Genomic DNA, 9,551 nt, shown 5'->3' on the forward strand with positions numbered 1-9,551 from the left:
GCTCAAGGAAAAGGGATCCACAAAGCCAATCAAATGCCCTAAGGCTCCAACACCACTCAAGAGGAGCACTCCAAGAGGCAACTTGGTTTCTACTGTCCCACCTCATGGGGGTCCACTGCCTGCTGTGGCCTAGTAACAGAGATCTAGGCTCTTTTCTTTTGTCACATGACTCTGCAAATCAGTTAATAAGTTTCAGATCATGAGACTAGAACTGATGATTGTGAATATATTCTCAGTTCTGTTAAAACTCATCTATGCATGCCTTTGGCTCTATTAAAATCTCATGCCATATTTTGAAATTTGAAAAAATGCCATAAGCATTTGATCTTCTGTTTTATCTAGTTATTTTGATAACTTAAAACCAAAGGTTAAAATGGTTGCTGGAGAAACACTACTGGAATGTGAGCAAATATGAAAAATGTATATGAAATCACTATGGAAAATAAATCTTGTCCATCATCACCAAAGGTGAGTCCACATCTGTGGTAACTGACCAAACTAGGTTGACCATCTCACTCCAGTTCTGGCCTCTCATAACTTTGGTAGCCTAAATACAATTTCATTTACACACCTCCCCTTCATTTTATATCTCATTAAGACTTGAAGTGCCCTCCTGAGTCCTGTCATTTGTAGCCTGTGTTCAAGTATGGTAGAGAACAAGATGGGCATTTTGTGGAAAGACAAAATATATACTGTTTAATAAGTAAGTTTCACTGTGCTGCTGGGTCTCAAAGCCAAACTTACCACGTAGCCATTGAAAAAAGTAATGTTGAATGTAATACAGGATATTTTTCACTATACCTAAACATGCCTGTGTATGGTAAGTTTTCCTTGGGTGAGCAGTCTTTTCCATATTAGTAACACTAAACTTTATACCTGATTATATTTCCATTTTATTTTAGTGTAAAGAAGATCAGCATTAAATTCACAGTCTTTTCTCACTCACTGCCTAGGATCTTGTGATTTGCATCTTTGTAAATAAACCATAACCCTGATATCTATTTTTCCTACACTTACTTTTCCTTTAATCTTTTTCATCTGTTCATTGTTATTTTGTTAAATGTTATATATTTTTATGAGATACCTCAAAACAGAGCCAAGCTAAAAAAAAAAAAAGCATAAGTAATAGGCAATAAATAAAGAAGAGAAATAGAAGGGGAAATGATATCTATCATGTAGATGAGCCATGAGGGAAACTTAAGATGGTAGCATTGCAGTTTAGAAAGTAGCTCCTGCTCAGCTGAAACAGACCCTTTCACCATGTCCTAAGATTGGTCTTTTTTTCGCTAAGATAGTGGGAGACAGAGGTATTACTTTCTGTAGTCCTTAAGTTATGAATGCTTTGATACCTTCAGTTTTTATGAGTAACATAAGAGTTGCCTACCAATAAAATTGATAGTTAAGAAGATTTGAATCTATTTATTAATCAAGTAAAAAGAGGAATTGAAGCACTATGCTGAGTATTGCAGGGGTGGAGAGTTCCACAGGAGGTGGGCAGGATGAGAGCAGGAAATGAGGACAGTGGTTCAGAATCTGAGTTTTAACGTTTTTTATAATTTTTTTGAGAGAAAGAGAGAGACAGCGTAAGCAGGAAAGGGTCCAGAGAGAGAAGGAGTCACAGGATCTGAAGACAGGCTCCAGGCTCTGAGCTAGCGGTCAGCGCAGAACCTAACACGGGGCTTGAACCCATGAACCATGAGATCATGACCTGAGCTGAAGTCGGATACTTAACCGACTGAGCCACCCAGGCGCCCCTGGAATTTGAGTTGTAAATACAGGCCAAAATGGATTTGGATCCTTACTATTGGTGTCATGTTGAGTACTTATTTTCCTTTATCAACTTCCTTTATCTATAAAACAGGAATAACATAGCATCTACCTCTTTGAGTTTTTTAGAGATTTAACTTGAGATGAAGGCCTTAGAGAACTTAGTACAGAATATATTTTCCATTCACTTTTACATAATTTTTATTTATGACAGTTCCTTCCCTAAAAAACTTGAGATTTATAGAGCAATTAAGTCATGTATACAAGACTACAGTTGAAGGGCATGTGTAATAAATACCGTGAAGGTGGCATATGCAAAGTGCTATGGGGTAAGGGAAACAGAAAGAAAAATGATCTAAGTCAGAGACCCAGCTGGGGGGTCAGCTTGAAGAAAAGCCTCCAGTGATTTAAATGAAAGGCTACCTAATGTGTTTGAAAACACACAGTAAAGCTACATCAAGAATCGGATTGAAGGGGCGCCTGGATGGCTCAGTCAGTTGAGCGACTGGCTTCCACTGGCTTTGGCTCAGGTCATGATCTCACAGTTCCTGGGTTCAAGCCCCACGCCGGGCTCTGTGCTGACAGCTAGCTCAGAGCCTGGAGCCTGCTTCAGATTCTATATCTCCCTCTCTCTCTGACCCTCCCCTGCTCGCATTGTATCTCTCTGCTTCTCAAATATAAATAAAAAACATAAAAAATAAAAAAAAAGAATTGGGTTGAAGGACAAATTGGAATAGACTGTACAATGTCAAAGTAAAATGAAAGTGCTATCAAGAAACTAATAATAAGAACACTGCTTTTGTAAAGGAATCATCCTGTGAAAAGTAACATGCTCTTTATGTTGCCACCAATTAGGATATGAAGCTACATTATAACTCTTCTTGTAACAATTAGCATTTAGTATAGAATCAATATGTTCCAGAAGTCTTTTAGATACATAACAATCATGCAAGGTAAGAATTATCCCCATTTTCCAGAGCAGAAGATAAGGTTTAATAAGTTTAAATACTTTGATCAAAGTCACTTAGCAAATAATGGCATGGAAATGTTTCCTGGCTACAAAGTCCATGTTCCAAAGCCTGTGCCCTTCTCACTATCATCTTTAGCCTCTCTATATAATTGCCTCTTTTAGGATCTTTTGTAATGACTGTGTCAAAAATGTGGCTTGATTGTTTACATGAAGAGTGAGCCCTTCCTATAGGATTTTACATGAATTCTCTGAAAAAGTCAAAATGTGAATTTGAATAAATAAGAATACAGGGTTTATTCTCCAGAAGAAGCAAATGACACTAATACCGGTAATATCTTATATAAGGAGTGGTTACCCCACACTCACCGGGTAATAACTAACTCAGTATTTTGTGTTCTACTAGTGATTGTAGCTCTTGACAGTATGTTAATAGTTACAAAGTCTCTGCTAAACTGGAGCACGTCTCTGTAGCATTCTGAAAAATGCAAGGTCCTTCAGTTTAAAGAAAAAAAAAACAGAAAGAAAACAATATATAAGCAAAGAGAGTAAGTGATAACATTTCAATGTTTGCTTCCTAAATTTTCAAATACATTTTTAATTTGAACTCTAACAATTTAACATGACTTATCCAACAATGGCTATGCCCTCATCAAAAAAACTGAAAACAATTAAAGCTACCTCTAAAGATTAGCTAACAATTATTATGCCCTAAAAAATAATGGTAGAGTTGCCAATATAGCATTTTAAAATAGCCAACTATAGAAAAACAGATATTGAAGCCATTTTGCAATTAAGAGATTATAAGAAGTGAGAAAAAAAACATCAGAAAGAACTTTTCAAAAGATTCTGTGTAGTATTTATTAGTACCATTTGCCATGTTTTTGGTTCTCCATCCTCTGGACACACTTCCTGATGCAACTGTACCCTTTGACTTCTGCTGGTTAGTGAGTCACAGTAGATGTGTAAAATGTCATTCCAAGCTAGAGCATTTCCTTATTTGTTCAAGACCCCCAAAGTTCTCTTTCCCTCTATTCCACTGACTGGTTTGACTTGGACAGTGGCTGCTCCATGAAGCTGGGTTCCAATGTGAGAAGATATAGAAAACAATTGCAGTCAACCTGCAACAGACATGGAACGTGAGGGAGAATTAAACCTTTGTAGCTGTAAGTCACTAAGATTTTGTGTTGTGACTATAGTAAATCTTAGCCCAGCACTGTCCAAGAAAAAAAAAATGATCCACATATGAGATTTTGTTATTTATTAATTTTTTAATGTTTATTTATTTTTGAAAGACAGCACACATGAGCAAGAGTGAGCACAGTAGTGGCAAAGAGACAGGGAAGCAGGATCTGAAACAGACTCTGTGCTGAGAGTGGATAGCCGGGGCTTGAACTCACAAACCATGAGATCATGACCTGAGCCAAAGTGGGATGCCCAACTAACTGAGCCACCCAAGTGCCCTTGAAATTTTAAGATTTGTATTATCCACATTTAAAAATGAAAAAGAAACAGGTGAAATTAATCATAGTCACATTTCAAGCGCTCAATAGCCTTAAATAGCCAGTGGCTACTATATTAGAGTAGATTTTGCTTCCTACATTGATACAGAAAATATATAGTATCTAATTAATCACTAAGGTTTCCTCAAGAAACACACATATATACAGTAGGACAAATGGCTTAGAAATAGGAGAAACTTGATAAATTGTTTGCTTTAAGATGGCAATGGGCTTTCTAGTGGATATGTCCTCTGGGCAGTGAGAAAATACAGAACAAAGATGCACCAAACTTTTGGAATATAAATGTAGTTCCAATTATCTCTCACTTTGCTAGTTCCTGAAAATAGAAGAGTAGAGAGCTCAGCTATACCTTGAAAATCTACAGTTGGTCCTTAAAAGACCAAATAATATAAATGATTTTTTAAAAACTTTGAAAGACGTGACATCAAACATCTAGGTCCTAGAGCTGAGAAAAAAATATAAGCAATGAATAGAGTTTTAAATATATCTAAAGTAATCAAGAGTGAAAGAAATTCAAGAACAGAGTAAAAGCTTTGGAGTTTTAACAAGATATGATTATTCGTGATTTTAGAAGTATGGCTTTGGTGAATTCATGAGTTAAGGGACCAAATTAAAGAAAATTCAAAAGAAATCTAGTGAAGAGCAAATTGAAGCAATGAATGAAAGGCAATAGTAATAGTATGAGTAGAAATACACTTCTATAAAATAGAGCTCCATTTCAGCCAAAGAGCCCAGGGAAACTTAATAAGAGAAAACAGCCATTTGTGGGTCTGTGTGAAGCTAATAATGAAATGTGGGATTTTACAAGGAGATGAGTGGCATGAGGGCAAAAAAGAGCAAAGGACTTAGACAAGGATCAAATACCCTATCTGGAGGCTTAAAGGAATAAAATGTAAGGCAGAGCTTTATATTGGCTGCCAATCAAAGGGAAAATCTTTGATCTATTGAGAATTACATGTTTAAATAATTGGTTACCTTGACTTTGAATGAAAGAAGGCATGGGATTTATGGGTAGTTGTAAGTTTAGCGGGAATAAAGGAAATGAGAACTTGAACTTGACTGACTAATAACATGATTCCTACAGAAATTCGCATGTATTTTTTTTCACACAGGTAAAAATGAATAAAATTCTTAGAGAAAATAAAAATGAATCAAAACCAAGTTTTTAATATAAACTAGAAAGAAAAAGAAAGAAAACTTACAGAAAAAATTGAACTTTTTCTTAAAATTTAATACCATAAGTGCCTGTGCCTTTAAACAACCTAGAGAATGAGCAATAAATAATATGAAATTCCAAAATATTTTGGAATGCCTATCACAGTACCATGTTATTTTACTTATATACTATTTTTCTAAGTTTATACCAAATGAAAATCTTGAACAAATCAAGTTCTGCAAGCACTACACCCCTATTTTCACATATTTCCCCACAAATACCTCTTGATGTTAAGGTCCTCAGAAAAATTTACGACTGTATGTAGATTTAAAAAATAGTCACAATAGCTTAACATATGATTTTCCCAATATGTAACAGTATATGTTAAAAGTAAAGAGCAGTTAAGTTACAGAATTCCAAAAACAACAGCAAAGACTTTGGAAGAAAAAAAGGATTTTGGAAGGTTCAAAAACCTGGAGAAGTGGAAGATTGTCAATTAAAGCAAAGCCCAAGATAATTAAAAATACTAAGAAACCTAATTTTTTAAAAAAGAGCATCAAGCAGTGAAAAGAATTTCAACCAAAACCAAAGTATATTTTAAATATAATTATACAGTAAGCAAATGACAAAAGAAAAGTGATGAAGTGTAAAGAAATAGTCTATGAAGTAATTATCTAGACTCCATCTTCAGAATTAAAGCAAAGGAGCAGATTTTTGCTTATCATCAAATCAGATTTATGAGTAGAAACATGAGAAATTAAAGAATCAGCAGATTAACACCTTAAGTGACAATTAACTCAGTAATGTTTTCTCTGCTGATAAAAGACCAACACTAACAGCTCTCAGTCAAAAGTGCTAAATTAAATAAAAAGGATAGAAATTCTTGTTCATTCAGATGGTTAATATCTGGAAGTAATCCAACTGAACTCATCTCTAGAAATTACCCTTACAAATAGCTTTTGTATGTGAGGGTATTATCTACCACTGTCCAGCCGAGAAGATGTCTCTCTTAGGTAAGTTTAGCCTTTTCCATTCATCCCTCTTCCTTATCAAGGACTACAGTATATTGTCCCGTATTCCTTCCTTTCTTTCATGACCCAGCATGGATGTGTGATGCTAGATCAGAATGAGGGGTTGGTTCCAGGCACAGAAGGGGAGTGAGATAATACAGGTTTGAGGGTCAAACAGGCCTGGGCTTAAATTTTTCCAGACCCACCACCTACTAGCAAGTTGTTTAACCTATATGATGTTTACTTTCCTCATTTACCAAATGAGGATAATAATATCCACCTCACAAAGTTATTGCAAGATTTAGAGCTAACAATGCAGATAGAGTGCCTACTACATCGTAGCATGTAGAAAGTATTCAACTAGTTAATTTCATTTTGAAGATCTGAGTTTAAACCCTGTTCTGCCATTAGAAGCTCTGTGGATTGATTCCTGATGATATAGCACCTACCTCATAATATTATTGTGAGGATTAAATAAGTTAAAATATGTAAAATACTTAGAATAGTGACAAGCAAATAATAAATGCCACGTAAGTGTTCTCATTATTATTACGAGGCTGAGAGTTCCTAAGTGAGCTGGGAGGTTCTGGAAATAACAAAGTCCTAATATGTAGGACTTTGTATATAAAACATAGAGGTCAAGCTTTATATAAAAATGGAAAAAAGGATGATCAGTAAGGGGCCAAGAATTAATGACCTTAAAAATTAGTACAGAATAAGAGACCAGCCCAGAAGGACAGTGCAGATTCTATGCTTTACCACCGTTTTTAAGCGTCTGTTGCATGTAGGTGTCTGATGCTTAGGGCACATCATGGCCACAGAAGGAGAACTGGGCTCTTACAGATGCAATTTGTGCTGATGAAAAGCTAGTCCCCCCAGGGAGATCTTACACACTCCTGCAAGTTCCCATAAGTCTCACACTGGCATAGCCATACACGGGGCTGTGGTATCAGAAGGCATCGCTTCAAGTTCGTGGTGTTGTGCTTGAAGATTCTGTTCTTACACTGCATTTCAGAACCAGGCAGGCATGGGTTCTAATCCTGACTCTGTCATTTACCAACTTTGTGACTTAAGCATATCCTACAGTGTATCTGATGCTTCACTTATGAAATACCTGCCTCCTAGGACTGCTTCAAATTTTGGGGATATTACATTTGGAATGTCTGGCATTGCATTCAGCAAGTGCTGATTAACCACTGGCTATACAATCATCTTATCTGATTCACACCATCAGAATGTGTTTATCTGATTCACATCATCAGAATGTGTTTATTCTCAATGGTTCTCTTTATGTAGTGGAGTAATTCTTATCCCTCTCAGGGCTAAATATCCATGATGCCCTAGAATCTCCTTGGGCTCTTGCCTATATTGATTTTTACTGTGCCTTTTTACATCCTGGTACCATCTCTTTCTTCTTAGCTCTCAGGCTAGAGATGGATGCTATCAACTAAGGTGGCTATATAAATGAAATGAGAGTCTTAAGTTTCCCTCCAGTCTTTATATTCAATAACTCTAGTAAACCTAGTAGTATAAAAGTTTATGCTTTAAATTCAAGTTGACACTTCTTTCTATGTATGGGTTACCTGAAACTATCTCTCTGTTTTGTTTCCTCAGAAACTACAGCCAGTTGGTGTTTCCATGTATATTTCACAGCAAGCTTTCAGTCTGTAGATTTAAGAATCATCATGATTTAAGAATATCCTATGTGTCACCCTCTGATTCGCATTTCTTTCCTTCTACTTCTCATACCAAACTTAAACTTGTCCTTCCAAACCAGATCACTTGTCACTCACCAACTGTGATGCCCTCTCCAACTCCCTAAAATCCCAAGTTGTCCTGGTCCCTGAATTTCCACTAGGTTGCTATCATGTAAAAAAATAAAAAACTGACCACATGGTATTATGATTTGGGGAATGTTTTTCTCACATCGCCTATGTGTTGGTATTTGAAGATAGGAAAAATGTCCTACGCATTTTCTTAACCCCCAAGCACACTACGTTGCTCTAGCATGAGCTTTTAAAATGCTTAGTATTTCATAAGTCTTCTATAGTTTTCAGCATACAGGTCTTTTACATCTTTGGTTAGGTTTATTCCTAGGTATTTTATGGTTTTTCATGCAATTGTGAATGGGATCTCTTTCTTGCTTTCTCTTTCTGTTGCTTAATTTTTGGTGTATAAAAATGCAACTGGTTTCTGAACATTGACTTTGTACCCTGCAACATTACTGAATCCATTGATCAATTCTAGAAGGCTTCTGGTGGAGTCAATCAGGTTTTTCATGTAGAGTATCATGTCATCTGCGAAAAGTGAAAGTTTGATTTCTTCTTTGCCGATTCTGATGCCTTTTATTTCCTTTTGTTGTCTGATTGCTAATGCTAGGACTTCCAGCACTATGTTAAACAACAGTGGTGAGAGTGGACACCCCTGTCGTGTTCCTGATCTCAGAGGGAAAGCTCTCAGTTTTTCCCCATTGAGGATAACATTGGCTGTGAGCTTTTTGTGAATGGTTATGATGTTTAAGTAAGTTCCTTCTATCCCAAATTTCTCAAGGGTTTTTATTAAGAAGGGATGTTGTATTTTGTCAAAAGATTTTTCAGCATCTATCAATAGGATCATATGATTTTTTTCTTTTGTTGATGTGGTGGATCACATTAATGGATTTGCGAATATTGAACCAGCCTTGTAACCTAGGAATAAATCCCACTTGATCATAATGGATAATACTTTTTATATGCTGTTGAATTCTATTAGCTAGTATCTTGTTGAGTATTTTTGCATCTGTATCCCAGACTTTAGCCTCTACTACAAAGCTGTCATCATCAAGACAGTATGGTATTGGCACAAAAACAGACACATGGACCAATGGGATAGAATAGAGAGCCCAGAACTGGACCTACGAGTATATGGCCAATTAATCTTTGACAAAGCAGGAAAGAGTGTCCGATGGAAAAAAGACAGCCTCTTCAACAGGTAGTGTTGGGAGAGCTGGACAGCAACATGTAGAAAAATGAAATTAGACCACTTTCTGACACCATTCACAAAAATAAACTCAAAATGGATAAAGGATCTGAATGTGAGACAGGAAACCATAAAAACCCTTGAGGAAAAAGCAGGAAATAGCCCCCTAG

General features: G+C 36.2%; 1 long non-coding RNA gene across 1 annotated transcript in view; it reads right to left on the minus strand.

The window, feature by feature from the left end:
- Positions 1-3,596: 3,596 nt before the first annotated feature.
- Positions 3,597-9,551, minus strand: part of LOC115292011 — a 273,961-nt gene continuing 268,006 nt past the window's right edge. The window contains exon 6 of the long non-coding RNA XR_003908752.1: positions 3,597-3,855. This is a non-coding gene — a long non-coding RNA (uncharacterized LOC115292011). The remainder of the gene's footprint in view (positions 3,856-9,551) is intronic.

Source organism: Suricata suricatta, chromosome 5 (assembly GCF_006229205.1).
Source record: "Suricata suricatta isolate VVHF042 chromosome 5, meerkat_22Aug2017_6uvM2_HiC, whole genome shotgun sequence".
NCBI classification, from domain to species: Eukaryota; Metazoa; Chordata; class Mammalia; order Carnivora; family Herpestidae; genus Suricata; species Suricata suricatta.